This window comes from Aphis gossypii, chromosome 3, assembly GCF_020184175.1.
Source record: "Aphis gossypii isolate Hap1 chromosome 3, ASM2018417v2, whole genome shotgun sequence".
NCBI lineage: Eukaryota > Metazoa > Arthropoda > Insecta > Hemiptera > Aphididae > Aphis > Aphis gossypii.
The window spans coordinates 31,179,738-31,206,374 of NC_065532.1; the positions used below are offsets into that span (position 1 = coordinate 31,179,738).

A 26,637-nucleotide genomic window follows, 5' to 3' on the forward strand; every position below is an offset into this window, starting at 1 on the left:
AAACCGCACCGTCAGGAGAAATAAAAAAACAATCGACTTATCGTGTACAAATATATTACACAGACGTACAGTTGTATATATTAGGTGTACATATTATGATATATACAGCGCAGTGCGCGTCGAGAAATTAATTTAATTACGACCAAGACACTATTATTATTGTCACACACGCACTGGGTTTGGCTGAAATTAATTGGGATTCAATTGTAGCTCGTCTATATTTTTTACTCGAAGTCCTGACGGTTGCCATTCACGATATATATATAGATTATAATATATATATATCGTTTATATTGGATTTTTATTAATTATTATTGTTATTATTATTTACAAATCGAAACCGAAAAATACGAAATTTCATTCCGTGTCGCGTTCTCTAGCACTCGGCGTACGACGATACCATCATAATATTATGTTGGTTTGTTGCGTACACGACGTATTCATAGAACGTTCGGCGAGTCTGTCGATTGCTCAATTTCGCGTGTGCATAATATCATAAGTACGTACCTATATATTATTATAGGCGCGCACACAAGCGATTAGATTATTCACGGGTTTTTAAATCGAACGTTCGCGTTCAATATATTATATTATGGAATAGTATACGATATTATAATATTATAAATGCAATTTTCTCGCGGGTAAATGACATTTTTGAAACCACGCATGTAGAAAATTAATTTCACATTTTCCGATCCGGCGTGTAGGGCGGAGGAGGGTGTATCATGTACGCATCGTGCATTATTTAAGACTGGACCCCGCGGTGGTAGATTTTTTACTCGTAAATTAATGTCTGTAACAGTAATTATTGACGTGTGTTGGAATATAAATTAAAACTCGGCTACTCCATGAAGTCCATCAATACGAGGTGTAGTAGGTACGTCGTTAATGAACGACGCGGTATTAAGAAATGATTTGGTATTTAAAAACCAATTAGTGTGAAGTTCATATCTGTTTTTAATAATAATAATAATAGTAAATTAATATTGTATTCGATGTTTTCATTTCATTGAATTTCGTCTAGCGTGAAAATGAACTACTGTGTACGTATGTGTGTACACGTTTTATAATAATATAACCTATACGTAAATTCGGAATACGTCATGTTTTCTCAAAATTATTTTGCAGTTTAATATTCATTTATTCGATTGGCGAATATTTAAAATTTATTTTTAAACCAACGCTGTGAGGAAATATTCGAGTAACGTCGCAAGCGTTAATTGCTTGATTAATTACTTTCTGAGCGGATCAAACTTATAAATATATATATTTATATATATAATACATACACTGTACTAGTATATAAAGTAAATTATACTTTTTAAATTAATTTCGCACTGTATAGACGTGGACGAAAATGATTGGTTTCATTGCAGTTTATAACCGTTCGCAAATATCGATCCGACACGTTCTATATATATTTGTTATGAAATGACATATTATATCGAACGACGACGGTAACGATAATTCTTCGTTATTTTATAATCGTAGATTCGTCATCAGTCGTTTACGTGCGCAAAAGGCGGGAACAGTGAGAATTAGTCATCCAATAATGAGTACTTTAATAGTAATTGTTTATTACTTATAACAATATTATCATTGAAATTACATTATAGTATAATACGACATTCCTAGCTGCGGTGATTCCATCGGCGGCGGCGGCGGACAGTCTCGCACGCGACACTATTGGCATGTGTATATCATTATATAATGCGTGTGCGTTATTCGTTTTGCGATAATAATGGAAAAAAAGTTTTAAAAAAAACGACCTTGGTGCAAAATTTTGCACACTCGACTCGGAGTCTTTCAAGCGACACTCTCGCCGTGTTCTTATAATATGTATATTAAATCATCACTACCAGCCATAATGAAATATTACGATATTATTAAACATAACAAGCCGTATAATGGTATAAAAAACCGCGATTCACGACGGAGACGCCGATGCACATACGGCAATAACATTTATAGTATTGTAATATACGTAATATATAGTAATATTATAACCGTAGTTGGCTTCAAAAACAACGTTGGTGTAATCGTGTATGTAACAATGTGTACGATGTACATTGCATACTTATGTAATAATAATTAGGGCTCGGATTTTAAAGCATAAGCTTCTTTTTTATAATTATATGAAGTAGAAATGTAATTCTTACACATAAATTCGTTTCACACCAATTTGATTCTAAACAAACCAATATAATATACATGTATGTATATATAAATGCTTTTATTGATTTTTTCAGTTATTTAAGCTGTAGCATTTTTATATATTTATTATGCTACCTACTATAGTAATAATAAAAAAATTAATTAATAAGAAACGTAAAAACCCAGAATACGGACTATTCGATTATTATTGTTCTCGTTATCGGCTTGTTTATTAAATGTATTAAAAGTATAGATTATCGATTTAAATAATATAGCGTGCAGTACCTATACGGTCAGTATGCCTTTAACATCGATATCGATCGTTTCAAAATTTAAGATTTAGTGTTGTAATTTGAAACCTTTTGTATGAAGTATGCACCGATAAATTCAGTGGGCGTATAGAGAGTTCGTTTTCTATGTATGAATATATTCCGTCGGACAATATAGAGTCAGTTCCACTACTGAAAATCTAGAGAAATACATGGTAATTAATCCTTCTTTTTTAAATTTTTTATTTCATTTTTATAACTAGTTCGTGTAAATTTTTGGCCATGTTTTTTTTTGCTTTTTTAAAACAATCGTGTGATTTTTTAGTTGCTTATTATGTTTTAAAATCCGAGCCCTGGTAATAATATATAACGTATGAGTGTATGGGCATTAGGTATACAGAGCTTTACATATGGAATGGCATGCCGTGAAGGTAGATAATATCACTGTTAATGAATAATGGTATATAGATAAACTTATATTAGGAAAAAAAATGAGTTATGCGATAACAATAAGTTTGGAATTGTAATTTAAATTTAGATGAATTTTATATTTAACATAATTTTTATCATATAAATATAGTTCATTTATAAAATTAAAATATAACTTATAACTTTTGAGTAGGTAACATTTAATGGTTTTTGACTGGTCGTTTACATTCGTTTATCAATTATTGAACGATGTGATGTATAAATACATTGAAATCATGTTTTTATATTGTAAGACTGTAAATGAATCTACACGTCATATTATGTGCAATTGTATATTTTACCTTACAACTATACAATACTTCTTAATGATGAACTATCATTAGACATTTACATTATTATATTGTTGTAACAGTATTATGACTTATGAGATTATAAATACATTAATGTTATTGATGTTTGAGCTAATCCATTGTTTCGATGGTAATTTGGACAACATGATATTTAATATCCTCTAAACCAACTATACATTTTTTTAATACACAAAAAGTTAAAATATTTGTTTTTAAGGTCAAAGAAATGTAAGTGAAAATTGGTAATATATACATTATATTACATAAATATTGTGGCATACCCGAATTGCGTGCGGCAGATAAAGATTAAAAATCATAACAACTGAATTGCACGCGAGATTTATTTTTGGTGCCTCCGAGTTGCGTGTGGCATTATCACTAACGTGTCTCACGGTATTTTACTTTCTTCACTTAATCGTATATGTTGTTAAAATTGTGTAGTACGAGTACAAATTCTTCGTCATATATTAGTATAAAGTGGAGATGTAATGATCAAAGAAAATTTCATAAGAGATATAGTGGATAAGTATGAAAATAATCAAATATCTTGGTTTGAGAACGTAGACAAATCAATATAGGTAGGTGCACATTTTTACAAAAAATATAATTTATTAAATTGGAGATCATAGTTAAGATAATTTATTAAAAAATATATGTACACAATATACTATTAGTACGACATAAAGATGTGTACGATTTTTAACTACGACAGTTAAACTTTGATAACTGATGCCAGACAGTCGTATGTCTGGCCGAGTAGAAAGAGCGATTTTACGATTGCATTATCGTATATTTGAATTATACAATGCAAGTATGCAATTGGATTGCTGCACCCTATAAAACACGTACGTAATTCGATGTAATTTTGAAATTTGGCAAGCAATTCGAATACATTTGATATCTATAGTATTATACAACTATAATTTTATAAAATAAAATTTTGATGATTATTTCTAATGGATATACGGTAGTAACATTTCTGTGAAGCGTACCTTTGAGAAACCGAATTTTGAGAAATAAAAGCAAACGAGTGGAATTAACACACGGCCGTGGGTAGTTAAAAGCCGAACGAAGTCGGTAAGTGAAAAATTCTCGGAACGAAAGCGGCGCACGAAACGACCGAACGATTGATACGTGTTCCGGGGGGGGGGGCGTTTCAATATTGTTATTGTTAAGTATAATCGGCTTGTGTCCGTCAAACCAAAGTCGAATTTGTCGTAGGTAGTCGAACTCGGGCGCTCGCGAAAAATAAAAACACTTTAGAAACAATAGGTATTCGTTTTTTTTTTATACCGCCCATTTATCCACCTGGGACGTACACACACACACGCGCGATAGTATAATATTTCGTTCGTACTTTATTCGTATAATATATATATATAATGTTTCCTTTCGGTAAATCGTAAATTAAAAACTCCAGACCAACTTTGCCGGATTAAATGGACCGCAAGGCGGTGCGAGCGGTTCGAAACGATTTACATAAAACAATTAAAAACGTATTTTCCGATACATTTCTCGAGCGAAGGCGGCGAATTTTTATAATACAAAACGGAATCGTATTATGTGCGCACTGAAGTGGGCAAACATTTCACTTCCACCAACGGTATAGTATTTATATAATAATATTGTATACAGTGTATTGGAACGCCTTTGGCGGTAAATACCACTCGAGGCGATTCGTTGGGATATTTTTTTGTTTTGTGTTTTGCGTTTTATTTTTCTTTACTCGGAACCTCGTCGTCGAGGATTTGAACGAGTCTAAATCCCGGGTTCGACATCCCTCTCCCTCTGCACGACGACGCCGTGAAGACGAATTGACGATTTTCCATAAGCGGGTCTCCATAATTATTTTTCAAACTCGACGTCGTCGTCCACGTAAATCGACACGGAAATTTCTATGATAATATTTTATACATTACACGGTGGTAGTATTAAGAAAAGGCAATTTTTCGGTACGGTGGTGGCACGATGCATTTAGCAAAGAACGCACGCACGATGTAATAGTATAATAATTATTGCAGCGCAAGAGTTTAAACGGATTTAGTCGTTATTACCTCATATGTTTTATACATACGCTCAGGTACAGTGCGTTCCGTTTCAATTATTTTAATTTATTATTTTCACAATAAATGTGCAAAACAAATCGTCTACACTTTGTTTAGTGCGCATTTTGCGTGCAACATTCTCAAACGCACTCGAACCACAACTAATAAGTTACAATTAATATTTTATTATCATCGTGTATCATAAAGCACAAGGCGTCTGAACGTCTCGGCCTGGTGTATAGTCACTCGCTAGGAACTGTTGTAACTTAAAAATTCTTTTGTTGAGGTTGTAGGTATTCTACAATTTTTTTTTGTGTTTGCTCAATACCGTGTACGATTCAAATACAATAAGTGTAGTTAATATTAGTTATAGAATAGGTGCAAGTGCAATTTATTATTATTAACTAAGTGGGGTTTTAAAGTTAATTAAAAAAAATAAGAAAAAAAAATAGAAATAATAATTCATTTTTAACTATTTTACTCATAGGATAAAAGTTCTTATAAAGTTTATTTGTATTTATGATTCCAGTTAGATCCTCCAAACCAAGGTTTCGCATATGCAAATCGAGATTTTTTTTCAAATTATCTGGACCACCATAAAATTCATTTATCAAACCTTGTTATAAACGGAAACATTGAAATTATTTCATAGTTTCTGATGAATTTAACTTGAAATCTTATATTTATATTTCAACAGTTATTTTTTGAATATAAGTAATTAAAATTAAACAATCTAAATCTATTAAAAGCTTTACCGCATTTACCATTAAAAAATAGTAGAAATAATTAAAACTATTTAAAAGTAATAATAAAATAATGAAACTGTTTTAGTAACCTGACAAATTTTAGAGCTTTTCTTTTATTTAATTTTAATTATACTTTTATTATGATTTGCTATTTTATTGTTTCCTCCTAATGACGATGCTTAGAATCTCTCTTGGGGTAATTTGTAGAAGTCTTTTAAGTCTTAAGAGCTAATTTTTTCTATTTGGATTTCCAATGTTGATTGAAATAACATTTATAACTAAACGATTATATTTATTAATATTTTTTTACTTTTTTCATACTTCATTACTAAATGTTAGTTAAATTATTTTGCTTTTAAATAGATTTATATATATATAAATATTTTGATATGTCCCCGAATACTTAGGTAGCCAATTCATCAACTTTCATTTATTATAAAATTTCACATCATATAATAATAATATACACTACGTATAAGTTGGAATGTTCGATAAATAAGAAAAACCAAACAATGAGAATTTAGGAGTTTCATATCGTTCAAGAATTTTGAAAAATACTTGTACGAAATATGCACATTGCACAATATATTACGGTCTCGTCACCGAATTTTTGTTTACCGGAGACGTTATATGTATGTATAATGTATATAAGTAATCAATGTGTGTCGTTTGGGTAGGGTCTTATCTCTTCGGTTATCGATGTAAACGGTTTGGTTTATAAATATTGATCTTCAAACAAACTGTAACAGATCGTTTCGTTAGGTTAGGTTAGGTTTTTTCTCAGCTAGTATATATTATATTATATTATAATGATAACATTTTGATATATATTAATATGTTAATCATAATAAGGTATAAATTTGTTATAATTCAATCTTTGAGCGTCACAACCGTGTGGAAGATGGAGTGCGCTAGCTGATTTTATTCTAGTCTTATATTATATACCCTTACGTTTAAAAACAAAACCATTTTCGATGGTGGAAACTCATCAACGTTTTTCTTGACGGTCGACAGGACTACGCATAATGATTCGTATGTTCTACAGTCTATAAATCATCTTTTTGAGATCTCCGGTGTACACGAATAATATAAATTATTATTTATCGTGTATAGACGTTTTATTAGATATAATAGTGTTGTTATTTGTTGTACCATGTACGACTACGTCCGTCGGAGGACATGTATAATTGTTATTACACATAATATATTAATAGTTTCATTGTCTACAATCTACATCAATTCTCTAGCTGTAGTGTATATGTCTCGTTGGATCGCTCAACAGTCTATAATATTCTTAATTTGTTGAACGTTATCTGTTAGTGCGTCACGTATTTGTTTCAAGGATGATATAAAAATAAATTTCAGGTGACTATATCTTAAAATCACTGGCTTACTTATAGGGTTCGTGTGTATGGATTTTATACTGTAGGAAATTTATTATATACCTTCAAATTCTCTTAAACTTAGATAGAAAAAATAATAGAGGTACTCACTAGAATATTAATGGTGGTTTTTTTTTTGTTTTTAAGAGTATTTGGTATCGAACGTATTTTCAATGCCTTTAGTTCATCGTCGATGAATTTACATAGGCGTTGTGTGATGAGCTAGGTTATAATTATTATAGTTATCATTAATTTATTTTTTTACCATTTGATAGGGGCTTATATAGTTGTGTTATGTATTCCGGATACCCCATTACTGTTTCCTATAATATTACCCATATTATTACTAACTAAAATTATATACCTCCATATCATATCATTAATCATTATGTGTACATTAAGTGTGTGTTATATATGTAGGTGAATTCTCGGTCTGGCTTTCAACAGAATACTATAAAAGTTTAAGCCTATTTGCTTTTTTAAAACTATAAACCGAACACGAACATTCTAACGATATAATCTATATATATATTCAATATATAATATATATACACATAGGTGATGACGCATATATACAGTTAAGAGATCTATACAAACGTCAAAATATAAATGCCTCTTTTATTCATTTCAAATGAAAATTGTTTACAAAGCATCCTCGCGACGAAAGAAAACCGTCTAAAAAGTCCCCTATAAAAAGTAGTTAGAATAAAATAAAAATAAAACTTCCATCACGACGACCACAATCGTAAGCGTCTATATTGGTCCAATTGCGTTCCTATATAATATTATATACCGTTAAATGACTGAAACGAATATTTCTACGACGAAATCTTATTATAGCGTCATAATAAACGATAAAGGTCTTCTCTTTGACAGCCGTCAAAGAAAATGTTACGATAGAAAGATAAACGCACAGTCAATGCCACTGGCATTTTTCTTCGATCTTGAATTCTCAACGTATATATCATTGGCAATATAAGCATGTCTGTGTGTTCACACGTTGTAATATACATCTTTGATCGAAGTATTCGTTTTCTCTTGTACCTTAATTGTGACGCTATTTTTTAGTCGGAAAAAAATATATCAATTATATCCGTACCTACTCGCATGTGTTGCAATCTATATATGAAACATTAAGACATAATATTATTATCGTCTACACGTTGGTTTGCATCAAACAAAAGAGTATTCACGTACTTATATTTACTGTTAGTTTGTTGTGGACAATTACAATTCTGCACTTTTTAATATAATATAGCTTACAATTTATAATTAACTTAAAAATGACGGCTTGAGTATGTCAGTAGACAGTTTTTATACTCAAGAATTCTCGTTAAAGTATGCTATTTTTCTGGTTGTCATCATGGATGCTTATTATTGTTAATTTTTTTTTATTCTTCAACTAATGCTCGAAACGTAGAATTTACTGAATTAAAACACATAATTTTTTACTTTAAATACATAATATCATGGTATTTATAGTATACTATACACTTATACTATATTGTGTTTATATAAAATTAGTTTGTGAACAAGAATGGTAAATATTTTTACTTTTTGTACCGTATTTGTACAACTGTCCATTCCAAGCCCTGGGCTCAGCACATCCTTGGATACGAACATAGCTTAAAAACACAATTTCATTAAATTTATGTAGATACAAAGCATATAATATTAACACACAAGCATGTACAACAGAATTTTGCAGTGCTAGAATTACATACCAAGTCTGTAATTAAAAGAAAAATGTTGACAAAAAGTAATAAGTTGGTTGGTATAGGTACTAAGTAATGATTTTTTTTTTAAACTTATATAATAGCATACGTTTTTAGTATATTGATAGTTGGTACGAATTTGACAGTCTGTACTAGGTTACTTCTGCAGTTACTTGTTATGCACTTTTTTTAGTAATATAAATGATCACCTCTCAGAATTCATTATGACTGATTTTGACTATTGTTTTGAAACTAAATATCAGTTACATTATACAATAATTGAATTACATTATTATATATTTTAAATGTTTTTTTTTCACGAGAAGATTATACATTAATATCAATTAAAATGTAATCTAAATATTCGTTATTATTATTCATAAAGTTGTATCTCTTTTTTTTTTTTTGTTCTAAAGAGGCGAAAATCATAGGCATTCACTCTCTTATGTTTTTACAAAGGGTAATCCACTACTAACCGTTTCGGAACCACTTTTTATAAGCCATCAATCGATGGCTATTGCCCATTTACTATTTAGTTTTTATTCGGCATGATTATTTCCAAAGATATTCATCCAGTTACCATGAATAATATTATAATAACATACCGGTCGTTTATAAATGGTTTGTTAACGTTTTATTTTTTATTCCGTGTGCATCGGAACGTCGCAGTCGTGTACTTAAATATTTAGTGTGGAAATTATTATATAGTGTTGTTTTGTGTTGTGTATAATTTTTGTTATCATAGTGTGTGGATCTTCCTAACTAGACAATGATTATTTTCAAAAGTAATTTTTTCCTATCCAAACACACGCTATAATTATTTTAATTAGGTATTATAATTTTTTTTCACATTTATAACGTATATTAATATCGTATTAACTCAATAATTGTCTCTTTTTACCACAACATAAACACACGTCATATACAAACCACGTGTTTCTAGTTCTATCGTTAACCCGTCGTTGGTCGCGTGGTGAGATATTGTGTTCTCACCTCGGTATTATTTAAGTTATCACTGACTATTATATACGCTTATTGGCATTATTGCCTTAAACGTCCATATATCTAATCAATAAAACATAGTTTAAAAATAATTGTGCACTAACAAAAATGTTAATTGGCCCTCGATTGTCAGCACTTGTCTAACGTGATCCGTACCTGCTTACATATTATTGAGAGAATTTCTTGATATGCAATAAATAATAACAATAATAAAACTATTATAGTTCTTAATAGTTTAATTCGTTATGTTATATAATATATAAATTACGATGTTTCTATTTCATGTATTATATTAGTTATAATATTCTGTTATAAAATATAAATCGTATTATTTTATTATCAATTTAATATTTACACACGAGTTTTTACAGCAACCTTCTTTTATCAATATTATTGTATATATTATAAAAAAAAAAACAGTGAGAAAAAAATGATCATTATACTATTAATCTATACAATTGTGTTTATACACAATTAGATAATATCGTGTGTTATAAGTTTATAATTGCTTACAAATGTTTTTTTTTTTTTTTTGAAGAACAATTATTAGTGATTAGATTATTAACAGAGTAATGAATATATTAGATTTACAATGTGTTGTATTTCAGTTTTTTTTGTGTCAGACAGTTTTTAAAAAAGAAAAAAATATTTCCATTTTTGATGAAGGTTTTAAAAACTGTTTTATAAACAGCAAAAACATGCAATTCTTATTTTAATATTAATTATATAGCCAATTTTTAGACATAATAACGTTTAAATACAGTTTAGTTATGTTTATGATGTTTATGATGTTTATGATGTTTATAGACATTTATACCTAGTTCTAAATTTTTTTTTAGTTTTATTCGATTTTACTATTTCGCTTGAAAATTGAATAGAAAGTTTTTTTTTGATATATAACATATTAAATTAAAAACCATCAAAAATACATACATCACCGATATTTTATAAGGCAAATGTGAATTTAAAATGTATACGAAATCCTTGAAAATCAGAAATTATTTTAACGCTATAACAGACAGTCTCCGTTCAGAACTGTTTTTCATAATATATTATGTATATTAAGTTATCGTTTAATTAAAATTTAATACAGTCTTTACTACGACCTACTCATTGACTGGATACACTAAATATCTAATAAACACAACGATAACAGGAAGACTTCCCAGTTTTTTAAATTTTATTTTTATTTCATTTAGTGTATTGTTATATCGCGGCCACAAAGACGACAACGTTTATGGGACATTACGAAAAAAAAAAAACAAACTCGTAATTTGAGAAAGTTGATTGCATTGCTTGTTAAATCGACCCTAGAAAAATATTTTATCGTGTATTTTTAAACATATGAATCGTGTCTAACACAAACGTAACGATTTTTATTTTTATAAAGAACCTATCCCTTCCGTTTCAACGAAATTACGAACCAATAATTACATTGGACATTATTTCGTACTGCTTGATAAATAATGCCGTCCATAAAATATCGATCATTATTAATACTGTTTTACGAGAAATAATTTAGTAGGTTGTTTCCAAAGGAACCTTTGTCAATCCGCATTAAACGCGGCTAGCGTAACGCCGCCCATAAACTATCGCAGACAACATATTTTATGGCACGTTTCGATTTTAATATATGTAGTAATAAAACATCGTATTCTACATTATATTCCAATTACTGGATAATTAATAAGTTCATAGTATTAATATGGTTTGCTCAAAGTGATTCATTTTACGATCGACCAGTCTATCATTATAAGCGTACATCTCGTCGATCATAACGTTATTGTTGGTTATTATTTTTTTTCGTTTTTAAATATCATATTATTAGCAACAGCTGTTCTCTAAATTTTTCGAATTTACAAAACATTTTTTATCTCTTTTTGTCCCTCCTTCTGTACAAATGACTCTGTGTCAAGATCAATATTGAGAAAACTATTCGCAGTGACTCCGGTCGTAGTGAAAACCAACTGTATACGCATAGGTACCATATTATGCGTATGAAATATTCAACGTGTAAATCAATTATTAACGCTTTTCACAGTGGCAGTCACATACACGCGTGTACTATTGTAATTCATACACATTTTATCGAAGAGGCGAGGTCAATTTATTTTTAGTGACACAGTGTATAATATATACCTATATAGGTACAACTCAAAAGGATATCGTTGTATAAATCTATGTACATAATATAATATTATAACGTATTATGCTAATGCGTAGTTTAAAAAAAATAAATAAAAAAAAAAGAATATAATAATATGCGACTTCGGACTTTCTATACACAAAGTTATAAAAATATATGGTACATGCCAATTATACCAGCCAATATCGTGTATTATATTTTTTTTTCTTATTAGCCGTACATAATTTATTATAATAAACAGTGTACGTTTTTATCGTTTTTGTTCAATTGTACGAAATGGTATATAATATAGGTACGTTGATAAATGCGAGGTAAATATAGTAATTATATCATATCATGTAGCTCATAAACACATTAAAAAAGTTATCATGTTTCGGTTTTTTTTCTTCTTTAATTTCCATGTGTATAAATAATTAACTCGGGACACTTTTAATTATATGTGTCGCGATGTCATCAAAAGTCGTGTTCAGTGTTAATAATGTGGTTTAAATATGTCAAGTCATAATTCATGGTTACTGGCTTGTGGTTGATTTTGTTATGTTTTCATACAATTTGTAATAAAATACTCCGTCGTCGTCGTCATGGGACTAAAAACATATAACAGCGGTGAAGCGTCAAGATGTAAGGGGAAAAAATATAAAAAATGACTTCAAGTTGAGAAACCTATGTACACAAACAATATGATTTGTTTTTAAAATGCAATATGCATACTGCGTATACGTGGACCATACGTTGGCGTATTTGCTTAGACTGTGTTTTTTACATTAACACTTACGAAAAAACGGTTTGTTTAAACCAATGTGACGTGATATACTGACAAGCTTAAATTTCGCTTATCATATACTAAACACATAAATATTGGTTTTTTTTTTATTTTTTGGTTTTATAAGATAAAAATATGGCTGAATCGAATGAAAAGCCACCAGCAGTTATTACTGTACTCAGCATATTAATTATAATTTATTTAGATCCTGGAATGAAATATTTGTCAACAAATGTATAATTGTTTATTTCAATTAACGACGAGAACGATGGCCGAGATGTATAATATAACTCACTTCTTAGTAATACTGCTAATACCTAACCTAAGGTATAAGGAGACTCGTGCATATAAAATAATATTTGTTGTTTTCAATTACATAAATTATGTGCTTGCAGTTTGTTAGTATCGTTTTGATCGTGTACCATGAAAAAAAAGAAAATTTATAGACTAATTAATTAAATGAGGACCCTTTATTAATTAGTTTATTTATATTTTATATCACAAAATAGCCTCCTTTATTGTTGTTTTTTGTGTGTATAATTAAGTATAGGGTTCAGGACTTATTGCACTAAAATTCTTTAAAATAAAGGTATAATTAAAATAACTAAAATACGCTTATTTTTTATTTGAAAAATAATTGAAAATCAATACATAAAAACATATAATTTATAACTTAATAATTGCTTAATTTAAGCTAACTCAGATGTGTATGATTAATACGAATATTATTTTATATTTTAGTCATTTTCAGATAAAATAAAAGTATGTAGTAAAATATAAAAATATGTAGTCAAGCTTGTAATTTCTAAGTACATGACTCTGTGAGTTAGACAAGGATATGAAATAATGATCGCTGTGATGTATAAATATATATTTGTAAACACGAAATGATTTTTAATTTTTTTTACTATTTATACAATCTAGATAATATAATAAATGTATAATTATATAATAAGTGTCGATAGCAATGGTTAATATTAATCATTGAAGATACTTAAACTAAATAATACATTTATAAAAATTTTGTATGTATTTCAACTAATATGATTATCTATTATAATTACTATATTATGTGCAGGTTCTTATGTTATTATTATATTTTAAATATGTTTTAATAATAATAATAATAATAATAAAAAAATCTCAATGGTGTTTCCAATAAGGCGATGAGTTCGTGTAACAAATATACTAAAACAAATAGTAAAAATATACTTTATTCTTAACTCAAATGGAAAAAGCAGAAAATAATGCCCCGTTTATATGGGGGGGGGGGAATGAGTAAGATAGTTTAAAAATGTATTTTGATATTACAGATATTATGTTAAGGTGTGTTGTATATAGTGGGTAAACGTGGTACCCAGAAGACGACGCATACACTGCAGCAATAGGTACTTGTATGATTTGTCGTTTTTCTCGATCACAGTACACACAAATATAAATCGAGTTTTACAAGCGTCAACTTAATATAAGAATTACAAAAATTTTACGGTCGAGATGCGTTGCTCAGTACCAGTACCACGGTATCAATAAATAAAATTATATTGTAGGTATACGCCGGGCTGTATTAAATAATAATTATTATAATCGTCGTCATACCACGGTGCCGCCGATTGTAATAAACACATTATATTATTATTATACGTAATTATATCGTATCGGTCTACATATCGAACACATAATATTATGTCGGAAAAAGGAAATTGCAGCATGTATACGTGCGTGTACCGATAATTGCGGCCACTCGGTGGGATTGCGGTTAGGGGTGTATAAAATATATATTATGTAAGTACGAGAACGGGACAATGTGGCGGTGGTGGACTCGGTGAAAGGAAATGGACGGAAACACACACATTTCAATACGTGTATGTGTATATAATATACGTGTGTAATATTATTAATTATTTCGTTCGAAAGTTCGTGATGGTGTGCGGCGGCGTATACATACACTGTGCGGGCAGCGTCCAGTACGATTATAGTGTCAGGAAAACGTGTCATTATTTCCCACTATTATACTAATGCACCGCGGTAGCGGGCGCAGTAACGTGTGAATTTTCCCTTTTGGTTTTTCTATTTCTCTCTCTCGCTCACTCTTACCCTCGTAAATTATGAAATCGACTGCACGTATATGCGGTGCACACCCTCACACACGGTCGCCTTTACTAGACTCACACGCATCACACGTACCTATATATATGTATAATAAACGTAAAACGTATAGGGTATAGGGTATTACCCATGCATATAAACGTATTACGTACGCGTTTGGAGATATGTCGAGGACGAATTTCGGTAGTGGGCGGCAGCCGAGGAATGCGTACAACACACACACACACCGGCTGTTTACGACCAAACGCGCACTACACGCAGGCATTGGAGGAACTGCCGTATAATTTTTTTTTTCTTCCCCTTCGTCCGCGTTCGCCGGCGCTGGACAGATGTTCGTCTGTTATATACCTACGCGGTCCGACGATATAATACATAAACAGCGGCTATCGTAGTTGTTATAATTTATCAAGGGGTCTCCGGCGTCGGCGAGTTCTTATCATAACTCGTACATCGAGTGTAATTTATTTTCGGTTTTCGCCCCGGGTCGGATGTATACGGGTACACAACATAATATACACATACACTATACGTATGCGTATATAGTGATGTACACTCAGCGCGTACGTATAAAGACGCACACACACACACGGACGGGAGAATGGGTCGACTGTGGACCAGGTATCCCACGTTGTGCGTGGTTAGTGTACAGCGTACGTCGACAATCCGGTAATGAGATCGTATCGGTATAATATTATTTTAATATGCATGCGAGCACGATATCCCAAATATACGACGATAATACACAACGCGTAACCGCGACCTATAAGCACTCACTCTATTGAATTTTCCTACGATTTGCTTTTTTTTTGGCGATAAAAGCGTTTTCCTTACTTGTATACGGCGGCGAGTATATTGCTGCACACGCGATTTGGCGATATAGTGCAGTAGCCCGGCCATGATCCGATTTCGCCAATCGCATTTTACTGCTGTTCATAACTTTATTATTATTATAATTTTTTTTTTTTGGCAATAATACCGCATCGTTTTCTGCTGTGTAGTAACACGATGCTCGACAATACTCATGTTACACGCGCACTCGACGACGTCTACGCTTTCGGTATAGCCTCGCGGGTATTCGTACCCCGTAAATATAAATCATTATCACTCGGTCGTATACGTATTGTATTATACGAACAATGTCATACTGTATAGCATTCGTTTTTTTTTTTGCAAATCGATAATTATTTTTTGGGTGTTCTCGTACGAACACGAGTAGAGACTGTGCGATACGGTATCCCTAGTGCCGGTGTATGTATTAATCCGAGTTCGGTCGTTATTTCGGTCGCTTTTTTAGGGGGGGGGGGGGCTGCGTGTACGATTTACTCGTTTGATAATATTCGATTATGGCCTCGTACCGCATCGTGTGCACATATAGGACGATAGTATCCCGTGCGGCGGTTATCGCAAACGGTAAACACCGGGATACGCGATTGTGCGAAGACACCCGGCTCCGTCGCAGGACGAGAGAAGCGAATAAACAGCGATTTTAAAACGTCGGACGATCGGAGGCGTACGGAGTAGGTACTTACAACACACAATATATAGATTGTGAGCGATTACCGGAACACGATAATAATGTATACACGCGTATACGTTATAATAATATACCATTTATACAGATCTCTCGCAGACGGCAGTTGTCGTCTCGTTATATCCGATATCTACTCGATCTATATATATATATGTATGACGGCCGCCCGCACGACATAATATTATCCGTCGCAGCCGAGTTGCACAGTCGCTCAGCGTCCTCTTGTCGTCGTCGATGGCGTATTTATATATATATATATCGTCCGTCAGTCATATATTATATTGTAACGTATTGTACCGTATATATTAATAAAAGTATAATAATGACGGTTAGCCGCAGAACTCGCACGATAATATTAAAGTATCCGTCCGGACGACTAACGTGCCGACGACGGCCCGGCTCGGGCCTCGGAAGTCGAGAGTGTGCGCGTCGTGACGAGTGTGATGTTGCATTTTTTTTTTTTTACGACATTATACGCAATATCGACTCGTACGATCGGCTTTACGCACACCGAATAACGCGCATATAGGCCTATAACGCAGTGTGCATTTTAATATTAAACGTGTAGCGGCCATCGTCCGTACGCGGCGCACGAGTTCGGGCCATCACTTTGTATTTGCGTGAGCGATGGTCGCCGGTACAGCGTATTAATATATTACAGGCCGTACGTTACAGACGCGAAGAGTCGTTGCAACCAGCGGGTCGGTCACGAAACGCATAATATTATATTATAATATAACACATAACGGCGGCACATAAAATCACACTTCTTGTATGTGTGTGGTATCACAACGACGGTACGCGCTCGACCGCCGACGAGGTGTCGGGGAGGTTGCAGAGATCTCGTTGATATCGTACGCGTTCGACGTATAGACAACAGCTGTGCAGACTCATGTCTAACGATATTATTATGAATATCGATAAGGCGATATAAGCTCGCGAGAGTAATCAAAGGCCGGGCTCGAGGTTACTGCACGACTTATATACCTATACTGATTCCGATTTGATTTTGTATGAACTTTAATCCATTTAACTTCCAGCGAGGAAAAAATGAGAGCGACAATTAGTCTGGACGAGGATATTCGAATTTATATATCTAGCTCTGTGCTTCGAGGTGACCGTTTGGTTTTTTTTTTTCTAAAGTATCAAATTTTCGTGAGCAAATCACTATGTGTAACTACACTGAAACGAGAATTCACCATCATTGAAATAACAACAAATGATTACGACACGATAACGATTACAGTGTTTATCGCTAACCGGGTAGAAACACGTGTGTAAAATGAGGGTAGAACGGTAGAAAAACACTTTTGTACCGAGTGGACTACGCAATTTGTGCCGACACACGACCACGGAAATATATGATGTAACCTAGTCTAACGATGTAGAGAAACCCAAAAATTCGAAAAACAAAAAGGGCAGAAGTAGGTAACCTTCTGCTATGTACAGTGAGTGTAAGCTAGTATAGTATATGTGTTACGTTTGAATCAACAAATAATTTTCTAAGTGAAAACGATTTGTTGGCCTATAATACTAAGTACATTAATTTATGATTAATTTATATTGCTATAAAAAATTTATTTTACTATTGGTAATATTAGTAACATGATGGTAGGTTGTAATATTTTTTGCCCAAAAATAACATTTGAAAAAGTAAATACATATAATTTATAATAAAAATTTCAAATTCTTACGAAAAATATTTAAGCATTATACATGTAAGTAACTAAAATTTTTATTGCTTTGAAATTTTAATGTATATAAGAACATTGTCTACAGTGGTCTTCTGAACATTTAAATTTAACATCATAATATTAAGTCAAACTGCAGGAAATACAATAAACTATAACATAGTAGTATTTATATTATATAAATAAATTATAAAATAAATAATAAACTAATGTATTCAAATCCTGAGAAACAATAAAAAAGTTTTGCTAAGTAGTAAAAAGGTTTTCTTTAGAAAACCAAATCTTCTACGTGTTGCTGTTGTTAGTACTAGCCATTTTTCGAGAAACTTATAGAAAATTCTAAAAATTACATAAGTACGATTTATATCGAACCTCTAATAAATATAGAAATTCAATGAAACTTTTCGAATACTCTATATCTTTATCTATACGAAAGAAAAATTATAAAATTGTAGAAAAAAACTGTTCTAAAACACATTAAGTATTTATATAGGCATATCGATTAGTTCTCACGGCAAAAAAAAAAAAAACACTATTTATTTAACCTATAACTTTAACAAATATTTTATTTGATGTTGATTTATTTTTGTAAAAAGTACCTACTTAAAAAATATCATTATCGATAGATTTGGTAAAAATATTTGATTTTGTATTGTATTTGTATCAATTAAGATAATGATTAATGAATCTTCTATATTTTATTTTTTTATTTTTAACTTAATGTATTATTGGCAATTATTTTAAAACTGTATGGTGAGGTAACTTATTGAGTGAAAATATAGGTCGCTTTAAAATATATGACAATTCATTCTCAAAATGTTTTACTCCGTTACATTTTTTCATGCAGTGTATATTATAGTATATTATAGCAAAGGCAAATAGTATTATATTCTTACTCTGTGTAGCAAAACCATGAAGGCGAGTTTAATTGAAATATATAATATAATATATTTATTTTATTGGTATACCAATTACGATATTAGAGTATAAAACATATTTTTGGACATTTTTTTTTTTTTTGTAATTCGCAATAGGTACATAATAATATTGGAAATCGTAACGCGTTATATTATAGAAATATAACTTATCTGCAAAAGTAATTTCCATTAGATTTTCGTTACTTAGAAATAATTCTAATGAATTTACGTAACGCGTTACTACCGTTACTACCTAACACTGTAATAATATTTAGTTATTAAAGTCGTATACTAATACTATATTATAACAGTATACTATAATAGTACTTATACTGATAATAATATGTATATTATCAGAGTACAGCTAGCACGAGTGCGAATCGTTTGACCCGGTTTTCCGTACGAACCGTTTCGTCGGGTTCGTAACACATTGCAGCAGTTTAACTACCTGTCTTCCTCCTACAGGAGTATTGGCATGTCATAGCGTATACGACCGGCAAGACCTGTGCTGTCGTTGGGTATCTCAAAGACGGGAACCGACGCTTACGATTTTGCGAAAAAATCAATCATCGAGTGGGCGTCATACTTATAGTGTAGTTATACACACATACAACAACATACAGAACGCGTGTTAAAAGTGTTATCAGTGGCGGCACTGCGGTGGTGTAATAAACTCTGGTTATCGGCGAGCTAACCTCGTCTGCCCCCCTCGCTGAAGGCGGAATCGCAGATGAAAAAAAAAAAAAATTGAAAAAAAAAACTTTCGTCCCCTCTCCCTCTTCGCCATTCGGCTTGTTTACTACACGTTCGCGTGTATTTGTATGTGTGTGTGTGTGTGTGTGTGTGTGTGTGTGTGTGTGTGTGTGTTTACACGTTGTTCGCCACTCGTTGCCATACTTTTACTGGTTTGCGCTCGTAAACTCACCGAGTTCGGTGCGGACTTAATGTTATGGAGAGTTGCGTGTGTATCCGGCGTAGGTGCAATTTATAATAATATATTACAGGCTCTTGACGGGCCGACGCGCAATAAAAGTTATTTTCGTCTACTACGAATTTTCGTAATCGAACCGACGGACGATAAAGGTCTTTGCTATCGTTTTTGTTTTTGTTTTTTTTTTTTTTTATCTCCAATAACGCTAATATATACGCAATTAACAGCAATATATTTAAATGACTAATGTTTTATAATATCATTACCTCGTAATAATAATAATAATAATAATAATAATGATTATTATCGTCATTATACGTAATATTATAATGTACGGTGATTGCGTTATTAGTCATAAACGGCAAAAATCGGATTTACGGCTTAACGAGGAGATTTCTGACGGATTCCGTCGAATTCCGCAAAACGTGTGTTGAATACTATATCGTACTTAGGCTCCGCGCACAACGTGTTCAAATTAACTTTCAGAAAAGTCTGAATTTTGTGAATGGCTTCGGTATAGCAGTGACTTACCGGGCTAGTATCGTTATTGATAGTAGTTAATGTCCATATTACATTATGATATCATCATTCATCATCCCAATTCGAATACTCGATTCTTATAAATTGACCTTGACGAAGGAGGTCATGTGTTATTCGACGCTACGGAGATCAATAACCGAAATTAAAATGTATGAAGTACATCTGAATATTCCGATACGAGTATACTGCAGTGCAACGTGATCAAAAGTCAAAACACACATCAAACGAATGAAATTTATTTTCTTGTGTATGAATAATACGCGTATAGTGTACAACGAAATCGTATTAATTACGCACACAACCGCGTATGTCTGTCTTCTTGTCTGATTATGTCTTTTTTTTTTCGGGTCCGTTTTAAAACATTGCATACGTATATGTTTACTCGTCGATGATTCAATAATAATAATACATTAATACATAATGATAAAAAGTGCTGAGTGTATTATAGTTGAGTGGGTGTCTTTATACTTGAAAACAACAATAAACTATGTTATTATAATAATTATTATATTGCACTTCAACTGTTCAACTATACCGATTCTGAGCGTAGGTTGATTAATTATAGAAAATTGTCAAAACTGGACTTGCTTACAATTGCATTGATATATTTTCTGTTTTTTTTTCTTTAGAAACAGCTAGGACTAGAAGGAATCTATATCCATATTATAAAATATTATAAAATTAATGTTTTTTTTTTTAATATTTTAATTATAACTGGAGAAATTGAATTGGTTTTGATTTGTATAATATTATGTTATTGTTTTAATACCTATATATTATGAAAAAAAAAATGGTTTGGTTTAGTCTCGTGTTATGGCAGTAAAAAATTAACCTAAAATTGTTCGTAAATAATTTTCAATTAAGGAATGATAAAATTTAAAACATCTGTGTCATAATATTACACATATATATATACACACACACACTAAAATAATTTTTTTTTAAATTTTATTATTAATTAAAGACCCGTGGTGGCTCTGGCCATTGGTCTGACATTATGGTACATATAATATTATATTGATTAACCTAAGAACTTAAAATTAAACATTTGTATTTTATTAACAAATTGGATTTTTTTAAAAACCTTAAAAGTTTTTGTGTTGACTTTGGCTCCGGACTTGGGATTTCATATAGATGTGTGGAGCGTAGTATATGTCTTCGCGGTCACTCTGAAAATTGCGGCATTCGGTGAGGATGTGTTTGACGGTAATTTGAACACCACAGGTGGGACATTTAGGAGGCTCTTCTTTAGTCATTAGGTGTTGATCGGTCATTAATGTATGTTCTATTCTGAGGCGATTTAGTATGGTTTCTTGTCTCCTGGAACTATCTAAGGGGAAGGAGGCCATGGGAGTATTGACTGTTTTATTTCATTGAGTTTAGTAGTCCGTTTTGACCATTGGTCAATGTTGTCACACTTTAGAGGTTTACCCAAACATAACCCTGCGGTAGTGGAAATAAAGCAACCTTTTAGCACACGCAGCGCCACCTGTGGTCGTTTAATCGTGCGACTCATTTCGATACGCATTTTCATGCAGGCGGCCGTACTAGTTTGGTCTCCTTATTATTCTAATCTTTATGTATATCACATAACATATGGATAAAATTGGGTGGGTAGGGGGCAGGGCCGATCACTTGCGTGATAACATAGCTAGAACCATAGTCTGAGATCGTTGGATCCACCGGATGAGGAACTAAAGCATACTACTTTCGGGAATAATGTTGATCTCTGGCGAAAACAATTTATAAGTAAACCGTGGTAACTCGTCATACCTAAAAGTAGATTGTTTGTAATGTTTGTACGGATCAGCTTTCAAAAAACAATAAAATAATTGAAAACAATAATTAATAATATCTCTTACTCTATCTCTCTTCCTCGTATTGATGAGCCACCGTAACCCGGTATCCATCTTGTCGTAGAACGATTCCAGTAAAATTAATTACGTTATGTTATGAAATCGGTCGTATCGTTCACACACCAGCTAAAAAGTCGTTTGATAATGTGTTTGTTTTGCAGTGTGTAGTTGTTATCGCGAATAATTGTTATTCTGAAACACGCAGTTACCGAGAATATACTGTTAAAAAGCAGTTTGTCGGCGATATTGCTTTACAATAGCAGTAATGATTACTAGAATTTTTCCATGTTAATTTTATTCTAAGAATAGAAAAAAATATCGCAGCGTTAATTGAACGGTGATTTGCCGTCGATGTTTTAACCTGAAGACATAATAATAATATAATGCGCCTGGTTAGGCATAATAAAACAAATAATAATAATAATGATAACAACAATAATAATAATAACGCGAAACGTAAAAGTTTATAGTGTGATTGTTTGCAATTTGCGGACGTGGTTTTTTAACGCAGTCGCTTCGAGTTTCGTTCACTTATAATAATTACCAACGTTTATTATTATTATTATGAGTGTTTTAATTATGCAACCGTGTATTATGATTAGAAACGAATTGTTTTACACGTTTTGTTTAAAATTACTATCGCCCAAAACAAAATTCAACATTTAAATTTTTAATAATGAAAAACACTTGATGAAAAAATAATTTTACTATTATCTCCCAATACCGTATTATAGTATATCTTAATTTGATATATTTGATCTTACCAACCTAATTGGTTTGAGGTGTTACAATAGTCAACAGCGTTATTAAAATATTTACTTTGAATGTGAATACTCTAATCGGTCGGTACTATTATTAATCATGCGATTTTGTTAACGTAACCGATAATACGCGTAAATTATGTATCGTGACATTTTGCTATCATAAAAAAATAAAAAAACCGTCATGTAGGTCAAGTACTAGTTTCTTGTCAATACAAATTATAAAATACCTAGGCATATATATAGAATACATACACTCATAATATATATATATATATTTACAGATATCATTTGTCGAGTTTTTAATTATACCCTAAGCAATTACATCGCATGGTAGGTAGAAGAAAAAAACAATACAGTCGCGTTCATTTCTCTTAGAAAAATAATGGCAATCACAAAGTCATAAAATCACAGAGTATAATATACAATTTTCATGACGTGTAATATTATATACAATATTTTAAAAACGATTCCGCTTCGGCAGGCGACGGACTTTTCCGAGCGCGTGTTGTCGTGTCACGGCTTCTATTGTAGACGATTAAAAATCAGAGGGGCTAAGGGGTTGGGGGGGAGGTGAGTTTTATTATTTTAATACCGTAACTCTAAAAACAGTAATAATATAATTTAAATGACAATAAACGATTTCGTCCTGCCGGAAAAACCATAAATTCGCAGTGTTTTACACAGTATCGGCGGGCGGCACACACGGTGACTTATATTCATTTTATTAGTACATGATTTTAATAACGTTGTTTGTAGCGGGTCGTTTATACATACATAAAAAATAACTAAATATATATACATAGATACACCATAGGTACACGAGTGGAGAAAAGTAGCAGTGCAATGTTTGTAATATAATATTATCGTACGTGAAAACACTCTTCACCCACGTTCGTGCCGTAGTGCTCGAAGCTACACACAAGTACATATTATTATGACGTATCGTACGATAATCGTATACGATATACGCTAACACACATACACACACACTCACGTTTGTATAGGTATGTTGTGTAGACTCCAGGCGAGAGGCTAGAGTGTCGGCTAAGTGTTTATAATGTACATAGTATAAGTTATTTGCGTACACAATAGTAAAAGATCTTTAAAAAAAAAAAAAAATAAAAATCAATAATCTGCCTTTGGCAAACGCTTTCTCGTCAGATCTGCAGTCTTGTTCGATTGTTTATCAGCAGCTATAGTGAACCGTTGCGATGTCCTACCACGGTGCAGGTAGTAGATTTGAAATGCAAGAGTATTTTTTTATTATTATTGTTTTATTCGATCATCGGATACCGTGGTATGGAAACACTCAAACCATCGTGCCTAAGGCCACAACCGAAAATATTATATATTTTATGTATATTAATTAGGTACCAAAAAACGTATAACAGTCACACCTATACTGCACTATAGCGATGTTCAGCGTAATATAATATATTCATTTAATTTAAATAATAATGTTTTGGCATTCATTTAAATTGCTTAGTGATAGCCTTTATAATTTTATTCATTCAATTTACTATCAATCTATATTATACGACAAATAAAAATTATTCAAAATTCAGCACCTTTTCACGACATATTGCAGCAATATTTTCGTGGGTGTGCGCTTCCCACATAAAATTGTATAGAATATATCATAAAGTGTTATATTTTATATGATATCAGCTAGCATATTATTTGCGAACAGCCATAGTGACTTCGAGAGGTGGGATATGAGTGGATGAAACCCCTAGATTATCGTGTTTTTTTTCGGTATATTCAGTGAACCATAAAATAGTTGACATACGTCTGGACGTCGAAATCATTAAGTAGAAAATTCTTCATTATTATGCGGTTTGTATATTCGAGTTAAAACGGTACCGTTTTTGAAATATTTCAAGTATGCTATGTATGGATTTTATCCCTTGGACAGTGGCATGTTTATGGGATAAAACGAGTACAACTCTCGATACTTAAAAAATACAACAATTTTACGATATTTAGGTGAGTCATGTACGGTATACTTATCTTATGAAGAGTATTGATCATATATCATCAAATCAATAGAAATTATAAAAAAATTAAGCCTATATCGAACTTAAATTTGAACCAGTATTTAATGAGATAAAAAAAAAAATGATTACTTTAGAGTCTGGGTAATTCCAAAATGTAGAGCTGTAAAATGTTCAACAATGCTTAGGATCATAACAAACTTGAGAGTTGAAATCTACGAACAACGAACGTCTTCATTATACAGAAATATTATCAATTGAAAGAGAAAATTGATATTCTACTGATAAAATATGATCTTAAATAGTGTGATTGACGATTTTGTAAAAACATGAATAGACAAATATCGTTTTTTCAGCATTTTATTAATTACTTGGTAATTATTTTATTGTTATACGATTTTTATTAAATTTTTTAAATTGTTTGTAAATCATAATTAAAAATAAGGATGGTTGATGATTAATTTTATACTTTATTCATACAGGTACTAGCTATCATCCACATGGATAGTTGCTTGCAAATTATGGGGCTGTTTCTTTGTCTTATACAGTTATTTCGTTCATAAAATGCTATAAAGTGTACATACTTTATATATACGCAAAATAATTATAATTTAAAGTATTAATAATAAATTCTCATAAATATACGTATAGATAATAAAAACAATTTTGTTCTCACATTAATATCATTATTCTTACACCCGGAAAATATATATTATATAATAATATAATAACGCTGTTAAATGAATAACAATAATAATGATTATTAAACAACATCGGGTATGGAGTTTTGTTGGGTTTCTCATCATACAGCCAATCAGCTCGCTACTGACTTACTGTACTACTTTTCTATTGGTTATTATTATTATTGGATGCTTTTTAATCTATCTTTACTATTTGAATTTCAAGATTAAGTACGTCAGTCGTAGTTTGAACTCAGTGATCTATACTTCAAATTCCGCAGGACTGTTCAAAGCACCGAGCTGTTGTCACATCTCATATACGCCAACAATAAAAATTGGTTCATCGTCAATTCCATGTACACTTTCTGAAATGGGTCGTTGGCTATTGCTTAACAAGGTACGCATTAAACAATTATTTTAATATATTATAATATTTAATACGTCATAATATATATCGAAATCAAATCGTTCAGGAGAGACACAAAGCTTATTTTGTGTAATTTATTATAATCTCTTTTCGAAACAAATGAAATAAAGATACATATACTATTACTATATAGGAACACGTACATATGTTTCGTTTTCACACTAAATAGTGTGTTTAGATACAAATAACATACTTCTGT

The 26,637-nt window shown here is 31.5% G+C and overlaps 1 long non-coding RNA gene across 1 annotated transcript in view; it reads left to right on the forward strand.

Moving 5' to 3' along the window:
* The first annotated feature begins 2,474 nt into the window (after positions 1–2,474).
* LOC126551259 (uncharacterized) overlaps positions 2,475–26,637 on the forward strand; it is a 47,533-nt gene continuing 23,370 nt past the window's right edge. Inside the window, exons 1-2 of the long non-coding RNA XR_007605130.1 lie at positions 2,475–2,638; positions 26,238–26,408. This is a non-coding gene — a long non-coding RNA (uncharacterized LOC126551259). The remainder of the gene's footprint in view (positions 2,639–26,237; positions 26,409–26,637) is intronic.